General features: G+C 47.8%; 1 long non-coding RNA gene across 1 annotated transcript in view; it reads right to left on the reverse strand.

Annotated features, from left to right (window-relative positions):
* Positions 1-6,570: 6,570 nt before the first annotated feature.
* LOC109291136 overlaps positions 6,571-10,067 on the reverse strand; it is an 11,832-nt gene continuing 8,335 nt past the window's right edge. Inside the window, exon 3 of the long non-coding RNA XR_002095755.1 lies at positions 6,571-6,668. This is a non-coding gene — a long non-coding RNA (uncharacterized LOC109291136). The remainder of the gene's footprint in view (positions 6,669-10,067) is intronic.

A 10,067-nucleotide genomic window follows, 5' to 3' on the forward strand; every position in this document is an offset into this window, starting at 1 on the left:
TGGGCTAGAAGATCTACTAGGTCCCTTCCGACCCTAAATCTGTGAAACTATGAAACTATTGTATGCAACACGTGTCACATCCTGTGTAACTCTGCTGGGTGTCCCTATGTCATCTGATGTATGTCATGCAAAAGTCATTCCTGGGCACTGTGTTGGATGCAACAGCCAAAGCATTATAAATACGTGGGTGAAAGATGTCACTTGGATAAGCAAAAAGGGTTACAAAAGTGAAGGCAAGGTGCAGGGAAGATGCTATCTGTACCAACCTAATCTCTATCATGTTGTCTTGATTCACGACTGCATTTTAATGTCATTCATGAGTCACTTGAGTCTACGCAAATTTCTTTCTCCCGTGTCAGGAATCTGCACCCAGTGCAAGAAGTTGTTTCCTGGACACCTGCATCGACCCATCCAGAGACATGCACAGCCAGCCAGCACTTTGGCTTGGACCGTGACACTGTGCCAATAAGCAAAGAGAAAGACGACTTCAGCTACCCTTTGTCCCTGCTGGAGCTGCAATTGTAAGATGAGACACGCTCCATCATTGCCGACAGCCTGGGTTTGTAACTAGTGACGCACGTCTGAACCACTGGGGTTGGGGGGGCATGCTAATGATCTTGTTTGAGGAACAAGTATGAGCCTGGAGGGCTGGTTTTGTGCCTCTGGGCTTGGCTTAACTGAGGCATTCTCCAGCACTGGTCCGTGGCCCCTGTGGCAGGGTGATCACTGGTCCTGGTTTTCAGTGGGATGTTCCTGCTTTAAATGTTTATCCCCAATGTCCTGCTGGACTGCTTTTGTCCTGGTGACAACACAACTAGTTGGGGATGGGGAATATAGTTGCCCTATTCCTAAGCCGCAGCTTCAACTCGAGTGGGATGTGGGTGGTGCCTGGGGCTGGTGCTGAGCAAACGGCACCTGATGTGATTGAGTTACTAGCGCCCCTTGAGTCTGTGATTCCTCTCTCCTTTTGGTCTGAGAATAGCCAAGATGCTGGCAGTGCAACACAGATGTTGTTCCTTGGGTGCAAGAACCAGTTCCCTGCCTGAACCCCGTGTGGAAGAGCCCGTGGCTTTCCAGATCAATTCCTGCTGGTTTCCAAAGAACCGGCTGGATGCTGGTGAGGAAGGAGACCGCTGACAAGGACCTGGCAGGCCTCAGACACCTGCAAAATAAACACAGCGTTCTTTCCCCATGGGATTTAGCTGGGCTGCGGTTTACATGCAAACAGAGAGGTAATGGCCCCAGGCATCTCTAATCCCCAGAGGATTACCCCAGGGACTTGGCAGCCAGAGACATTCAGCAGGGAACACGCATCTCCCTTGACTTGGCTTGACTCCTCCAGAGCTCCAAGGCTGCAGGGGGAGCGGGCAGGACCGTCTCAGGACCGAACACTGCCGAGCCTCCATCGCTGAGCACGGCCGGTGCCACCAGGTCTCCGGTGACAGTGATGGAGGGGGAAGTCCAGGTGAGATGCTCTTTCCCTTGCTTGCCTGGCTCTGGGACAGAAGTGGAGCTTCCTCCCCCCACCAGGGCCAGGGGTGGATCCAGGGGGGTGCACTGGTGCACTTGCAGCTTTCTTTCATCCTTGCTGCACCCAAAGTTTAAAACCTGGCAGTGACAGTAGCATTTCTAGTCAGGCAGCACTGAAAGAGGCAATTAACTTTAAGGCTCATTGTGATCTACCGGATCCCTTCTCCACTCTTCATTCTGCAGGTGTTAATGAGGCTCTCTTCTGTGCAATGATCTGGATGTTCCTCCAATCAAGCCCCCCTTTGTTCTGCTGTCTGGGAAAGCTCTTATTTCACAGCCCTGCAGATTGTTTTTAACTCCTTCCAATGAAATTTATATTTGTTTTTCTTCAGTCTTAAACTGAATAACACAGCCCCAGGCCCCTGGCTTATTAATAAAGCTTCTAGTTTCTTCTTAACTGGAGAAAAATGGGTGTTGTTTGACATGTGATGATGCATCTCACCATGTGCACCCCGCTTTTTCAAACTTGTTGTGCTCAGGGCCATCAAAATCCACCCCTTCTTTGGGCTCTGGGGCCCACGGAAGAAGAAACCTCCAGCAGGGAACCAGAGACCAGCCTCGCAGGCGCTGGCAGGAGCTGCCTCGCTTTGTGTCGTGTTAGTAAGAGGAGTATTACGGGGGCGGGCAAAGGCCCCAGCGGAGATTGTGGTTTCTTTGTTCTGTGCACACCTACGCGCAGTCAGGGACAGTCCCTGCCCTGGAGAACTCACAGACTTGCAGAAGCGGGAGAGAGGAGGAGGAATAGCCCTTCTGCAGGCAGGCAGAGCTGAGGCATGGAGATAAATGATGTGCCCAAGGTCATGCAGGATGACTGGCAGAGCTGGATCTAAGTCTCAGCCCAGCACTTCTAGGTGGGGCTGCTACGTATTGAACAGCAGCTACCACCCATCCTGCAGGGCATTAGCAAGGAGTCCCCATAGGCCTCTGCTCCAGGACATCCCCTCCCTAGAAACCTGATCACAAGGAAGGAATGGCATTGGGGGAGGGGAGGCTGGTCTGGATCCATCAGGCTGCCTCCACGTGCCCCATCGTGGCTCCAGCGGACATGGTAGCTTAAGTGCTAGGACCTGCTTAATAATTGCTGTCCCTCTAATAAAGCTGCATCTGTGCGAAATGTGGAGGAGAAGGGAAAAGGCCTGTAAAGATCAACCCTCCTCCCTCATCCCATGGGCTGATTTGTAAGTCCCACTTCTGCTATCAATGCATCCCCACGTTGGAGTCTGTGCCACATTTGTCTCTCCAAGCTATAACGCCATGTCGAAGACGCCTCAATTGTTTCTGCAAGCTGGGCTAATGCCATGGACCTGCTAAAACTTCAGTGCTGGTCAAGGACACGCTTCAGGCTCCCTCTTTGACGCACGGGGGAGAAGCAGGGCTCCCAAACACTGGCTGTCCTGGTAGAGCAGGGGACGCCATGTACTCTCTGCAGCCCTCATACTGACACGCTTCAGTGTGCGCTGACGGCCAGGGCGGGCCTGTGAGCCCGGCTGAGCCTGAATGCCAACGTGGGCACTTTTTCTGAATAAGTTTGTTCTGCTGAATCAGGGCCCCAGGCCTGGCGTTTCCCCTTGGGATCTAGAGGACGTGAGTCTCGCCAGAGAGCCGCTCTGTCCTCCAGGCGGAGCGACTGAACGATTCCTTTCTTCCTTTCTCTCCGGTGATGTTGCTCTGGACAAGAATACGTGGCTTTGTAGACACCCTCCCACTCAGAAATAACTCCGCTCTCGCCAAGCCAGGCCGGGCTTCGCCGTTGTCTCCCACAGTGCCCCACGTAACCCTGGCATCTCCGGGCGGGCGGGAGCGAGCGCTGCTTTGTTCTCGCTGTAGGCAGGGCCTGGCCAGAGCTGCCTCTCCGAGGCAGAGCTCTGCACAGCCTGCTCCGCGGGGAGGAGGACGAAGTTGAGTCATGGTTTCGGGTTGCTGGAAACCTCTGGAGCAAGGGATCCGGATGCATCCAGGAGGAGAAGCTGCCAGACTCAGAAGAAGAAAATGCTTAACCTCTTCCTGGCTTGGCAGCATAGGCAGGGATTTTGGCAGGACACACGCAAGGCCTTAGAACAGATGTGCTCAACCTGTGACCCCTTCCCTGCACAGACAGAGCCGACACAGGCAAGTTTATTCCTGCCAACCAAGCAGAGGGGAGGCTGTCGGCAGGGGCTGCAGCAGTGGCACCAGCAGCTGCGAGGCAGGGTGGATGTGCACCTTTAGAGACTAAGATACATACATGTACATATATGAATACGATACTTATACAAAGTTAGATATGTATAGATTTTATAGATTTTCAGGGTCAGAAGGGACCTCAGTAGATCATCGAGTCCGACCCCCTGCCCTGGGCAGCACAGAGCGCTGGGGTCAGATGAGCCACATCCAGCCGCCTCTCAAAGACCCGCGAGGTAGGGGAGAGCACCACCTCCTGGGAGCCCAGTCCAGATTCTGGTTGCCCTTACTGTGAAGATCTTCCTGATGTCCAGTCTAAATCTGCTCTGTCAGTCTGTGGCCATTGTATCTAGTTACTCCAAGGGGTGCTCTGGTAGACGGAGTATCTCCTAGTCCTTGCTGCCCCCCCCGATGAATTTGTAGATGGCCATCAAATCCCCTCTCAGCCTTCTCTTATGGAGGCTGAAGACATCCAGGTCCCTCAACCTCTCCTCGTAAGACCTATCCTGTAAGCCCCTGACCATGCGAGTGGCCTCCTCTGGACCCTCTCCATGTTGTCCACATCCCTCCAGAAGTGCGGTGCCCAGAACTGGACGCAGTACTCCAGCTGCGGCCTGACCAGTGCCGCATGGAGGGGGAGGATCACCTCCCTAGATCTGTTTGTGATGCATCTGCTAATGGATGATGGAGTGCAGTTAGTTTTACTGGTCACTTCATCACACCGATGGTTCATGTTCATCCTGGAGTCGACTGCGACTCCGAGCTTCCTTTCTGCTGCTGTGCTGCTTAGAAAGTCACCTCCCAGTCTGTGTGTGTGTGTTGGTGATTCCTTCTCCCTAGGTGCAGCACTTTGCACTTGTCCTTCTTAAACTGCATCCTGTTTTCTGCCCATTTCTCCAGCTTGTCCAAATCCTCCTGAATCTGCTCCCTGCCCTCCAGTGTGTCTGCTTTGCCCCATAATTTGGTGTCACCCACAAATTTGGACAGTATGCTCACTCACTACACCCTTGTCCAAATCACTGCTGAAGATGTTGAACAGCACTGGCCCAAGGACCGTATGCAAAATGATTGTGGCCATTAGCATGTATATATGTATTTATACGGTGGGGGGGTGGTGTATGCATGCTAACAGCTACAGTCATTTGTATGCCCAACCAAAAGCACTGTTTTGGGGCCCGGCTTTTCAGGAGCTTGTGAAGGCTCAGCCCCTTTGAGGTGTCTCCTGGCAGGCCCTGGCAAAATGGAGTTTCTCATCAGGTCCAGAGGTAACATTTGACAGTGTTGGCCAGGATAGTCTGAATGTCGTGTAGCTGCCCTGTGTATGGACTTGCCCAGCCATGCCTCTGCATACAGTGGTCACACGCACGCACTTTGGTGTGTGTATATATGTACTGTCGGACACCCAGTTACACGGTTTTGAGTTACACTGATTCACGTATACACGCTTTATATAACGTGACCATGTTTCAACTCATGTGATACCCTGCTTCACATTTACGCTGTTTGCGGTAAAGCGGTTGTTAGTTTGGAGTCTGCTTACATAGCATCAGCATCACTTGTCATCTCCTCCCAGATTGTCCATCATTTTTGGTTATGTTACCCCTGAATATTTGTGAAAATGGTGTCAAAGAAAGCCTTTGATGTTGTGCCCAAGACAGCATGTAAGAAAATAGAAATCCTTGATGAATTAAGAGAAGGCAATAGTGCTGTGTAGATTGCTTGCCAATACAGTTTAAGTGAATTGACTGTGTGTACCATTAAAAAAAGTGAGCAAAAAATTAGAGACTGTGTGAAAACGGCAACCCCTGTGAGTTCGAGAGTGTCGTTGGTGACTAGCATTCCTCATTTAGATAAGGTTGAGAAACTCCTTAATCTTTGGGTCAATGAAATGACCAATACAACAGGAGCAGTTGTCGACAGTGCGGCAATTAGGGCTAATGCTTTGTCTGTATGAGCATGTAGCTGGGAGTGAAGGAGAGAGTAGTGACGCCAAGCCATTTGCTGAAATAATGTTATCAAATCTTGGTCCAAGGTCCCTATCCCATTTTCCATTGACTTAATGCCTCGAGTTACATGGTTTCACTTTACACAGTGTTTTTCAGGAACATATCCCCCACATAACTTGGGGTCCGAGTGTGTGTGTGTGTGTGTGTGTGTGTGTGTGTGTGTGTGTGTGTGTGTGTGTGTGTGTGTGTGTGTGTGTGTGTGCGCGCGCGCGCGCGCACACACACACATTTATATACACCAATGATTCTCTATCTGCATATCTATATATATCTATAGATAGCTAGATAGGTATCCATTGTATGCAGAGGAATACTCAGAGCAGCCACATGACACCTGGGATAACACCAGCTATATATAACACTTGCTATATATAACAATGGTTTTATATATATATATATATATATATATAAAATATGCATTCAATACGTCATATTGAATGCAATAGTTTGAATGCTTGTAATAAATACCCATTAGCCAGTTTAGGAAAAAAGGCAAAGTTCATTTTTTTTATCTAGGGTCATTGCTTGTTTCTGCCTACATGATAAATGTCTTGATTCTGAATTTTATCTTTAGAGGCCTTGCAGTGAACGTGCTGAATGTCTTGGGTTTTGAATATGATCTCTAGAGGCCTTTAACCAAGTTAACCTAAAAGTGACCCTTGGGCAAACACTCTGAGATGTCGAAACCTAGGGACTTTTGGGGAGGGGTTGGCAAGAGGTCACAGCGGTGATGTGGAAGATTTCCCAAAGAAGACCCAGGAAAGGAATCTGTTGGGTAAAAGATCCGAGCCCAAATTTGGGAGTAGTGACAGGTTTGGGTAGGAGGCACCCAAGATGGCAACTCACCCAATAAAAACTGTAACCTAGAGTCCCAATTTGGAGGTAACCTCACTTGCAGAACACCGAAGGAAGAATCGCAAGTGTAGGCTGGATCAGACTGATCACCCGAACCACCCTCTCCGTCAACAAGAGCTCGCTGAAGCCGCAGAGAGCCTGAGTGGGACCGAAGGAAGGGGACTTGTTCCTATCACTGCTGAGACCAACCCTAAAGCCATAACTGAGGAATGAAAGTATCCTTGGGGATTTGGTTTCTAGGAATTCTAGGATTGTAAGTATATCATGAGAAATAATAGTAGCGATTCCAATTTAACCTTTACTTGTAATTGTAGTTGTTTTTGTAATACTGATTCTTATAGCGTCGTTTGGGAAGGAAGTGCTTTTGGAGCATTGTTTCTAATATATGTAGTTATTGTGTTTTTAATGTTTGTGGTTTTTCTTAAAGCTAAGCAGTGTTATATGTGTAGCAAGGAGTTTTAAAATAAAATTGTGTTGTATGAATTAAGTGTGCAATCATTGTGAAATTGTACAATCAACCAAATACTCCCCCAGCCAGGCGCATCAAACGAATCAGTAAATTGTGTGGGAACTTTCTCTATTCCATAACCCACTAGAGACTATATATATAGAGAGAGAGAGAGAGAGACTATATAAAACACTGTATGCAAAGGCATAGCCAGGCAGTTCTGTACCCATATGTATATGATTGATTTCACTTCAACTCCAGGCTTTTTTATAACTGTTTAGTTTGGAAAACTAACGGGTTTGCAAATTGCTGCCATGTAAATATTGGGAGCAAAACCATCATCACTGCGACCATGAGCTTTTGTTCTGATCTAGGGAAATGCCACGCGGTAGCAGACCCACAGCACCTTTCCAAGGGCAAGGGGTTGCCACATTGCAACAGGAGCCTCTTTACACTGTCAAGGATGTGTCGTTTCTTTTGATTTGATTACACTGAGAGATGTGACAGACTGTGGTCATGTTCACCACCTCCAGTGTGTGTTTACCACGTGTTAATATTAAGAAACTGGAGCCATGGGGTGATTTTTTTTTTCCCTAGGACAATTTGCCTTATGTGAATACGGAATAAATGGAAAGCAAAGACCTAAGTATCTGATTGTCCTCTCTCTGTTTGGCTGCGTATGGGATTGACTCATTTTTTCCGTAACAACCACTTTCCATTCCTCTCATTTTTGATGGATTTTCTTTCTCACTGACTGGCTCTCTGTGCTCCAGTCACCAATGAGAGGTTCATGAGTTATTTCCTTGAGTGACTCTTCCAGCAAGGAACACAAAAACATAGGAGGTCCCAGGAAGATGACCACATGGTCATTTTGGGAATAAAAACCCAACAGCTTGTAAGATGCGCTTACAATAATGACTGGCCGTGTCCACCATCGATGCCTAATAGCAGCACAGCTCCTCAGTGGCTTCACTGGGGAAGCCACTTGTTAGGAAATGGCTTTCTCATTAGGAAATTTGATGTACCATCACACATTGAAAGAACCTTTCTAAAAAGTTTCATGCAACTGGAGGAGCTGGTCCTCTTTTCCTTTGTCCATCTAAATGCTTCTCCTACCCTGCAATGCCCAGGCATTTCTCTTGTTAGGAGATTTGTCTGCAATGATTGATCCAGCTTGGAAGAAGGTAGGGTAGATTTGCACTTTATAGATGAACTAAATCAGAGATGTATAGCCTAAAGTCTTGTGTGCCTGAACTGTGAAAATACTTCTGATAAAGCGAGCTTGGGCTACCAAAACTTGTGCTATATAGCTCTGACTTAGTCTACAAGGTGCAACTCTACCCTGGCTTCTGCCTGGCTTCATATGAACACAGCCAAGTCTCTCTCTCTCTCTCTCTGATATAATCTGGTCATAAATTGTTCTTTCCTTGTTTCTCTAATCCAGTGGTCTCCAAAGTGGGGTGCACAAGACGATCCATTGGGGTGCGGGAAGAAAATATTAGAACTACTTATATTTGTTTTTAATCTATATATATTGTACATAATAGATTAGTGCAGTAGTACATGTATATAATTTATAAATAAATAAATATACATATATTGAGGGTGCGTGCTCAAAAATTTTTTACTGATAGTGGTGCGTGATCAAAGATGTTTGGAGACCACTGCTCTAATCAGCCAGAAGCAGCCATTGCTTCTCTTTAAGCCAGTGTTCCTCAACTTTTCTGGACTCAGGGCCCCCTCTATGACTTCTGCATGTGGGGTGGCACCCCATTTCAACAACTAATGTCTAGATTACTGTGCTTACCTCCTTGCAGAGGGATCCGGCAGTGGGAGTGGGGGACTGTCCAGACAGGGGCAAGTTTGAGCCTGTGCTTATCTGCTCAGTTTATCTGCTTTGTACCCAAAAACTTGCAAAGAAAAGTTTTCCAACTATTTTAGTTGGTCTAATAAAAGATATCGGATTTACCCAAAGACCCTTGTCTGCCTATCTCCGAATTCATCTCGCATCTCCTCGCACCTCCCAGCACCTTTCAGATGATCTGGTGACACCCTAGGGTGCCCCAGCACCCTGATTGAGAATCATGGTTTTGAGCTCTTCATATGGATAAAACAAGTTTTTTAGACCATTGAGAAACATCAGGCCTCATCAGAGGTCTTGGTACTGGAATGTGAAATAGTTACAGCTTGCTTGGATTTCAAATTGAGTCAGAAAAGTTTCCTTAGGGAGTAGCTAGCCCATGTATATGTATCCCATGGCTCTCCCAGTCTTTAAATCCTGGGTTGAAATCAGGATTATCTGCCGTGGTTGAGAGTGGGGAAGGAAAATGACTTATGTCTAGTCTTATCTCAGATCTGTACCGTGGTTATACCTAAACCACACACCTACCACCATATTGTTACTAAGGATGCGTACATGGACAGACCCAGAATTTTGAAAAGGGGGGAGCAGATCATGAGGTGCATCATCACATATGAAACAGCACATATTTTTCTCTAGTTAAAGAGAAACTAGAAGCTTTACTAACATGCCAGGGGCCTGGCACTGTATTGAAGCAACAACAAATACAAGTTAATTTTACAAATAATCTGCAGGACTGTCAAATAAGAGCTTCCGCACCAGGGACAGACAGCAGAAATGCAGAATAAAAGCTAGCTTGATTGGTGAAACAGCAAGACCATTAGTTTCATAGTTTCATAGTTTCTAGGGTCGGAAGGGACCTGAAAAGATCATCTAGTCCAACCCCCTGCCACGGCAGGAAAGAGTACTGGGGTCAAACAACCCTGGCAAGGTCTTCATCTAACCTCTTCTTAAAAACCCCCAGGGTAGGAGCCTGCACCACTTCTCTTGGAAGTTGGTTCCAGACCCTAGCCGCCCTGACCGTGAAATAGCGCCTCCTGATGTCTAACCTAAATCTACCCTCTGCCAGCTTGTGACCGTTGTTCCTGGTCACTCCTGGCTGTGCTCGGGGGAACAGGGACTCCCCCAATGCCTGCTGGTCCCCCCTGACTAGTTTGTAACAGGCCACTAGATCCCCCTCCGCCTTCTCTTGTGGAGGCTGAACAGG

The sequence above is a fragment of the Gavialis gangeticus genome, unplaced genomic scaffold (assembly GCF_001723915.1).
Source record: "Gavialis gangeticus isolate Ggan-Ray unplaced genomic scaffold, GavGan_comp1, whole genome shotgun sequence".
Taxonomy (NCBI): domain Eukaryota; kingdom Metazoa; phylum Chordata; order Crocodylia; family Gavialidae; genus Gavialis; species Gavialis gangeticus.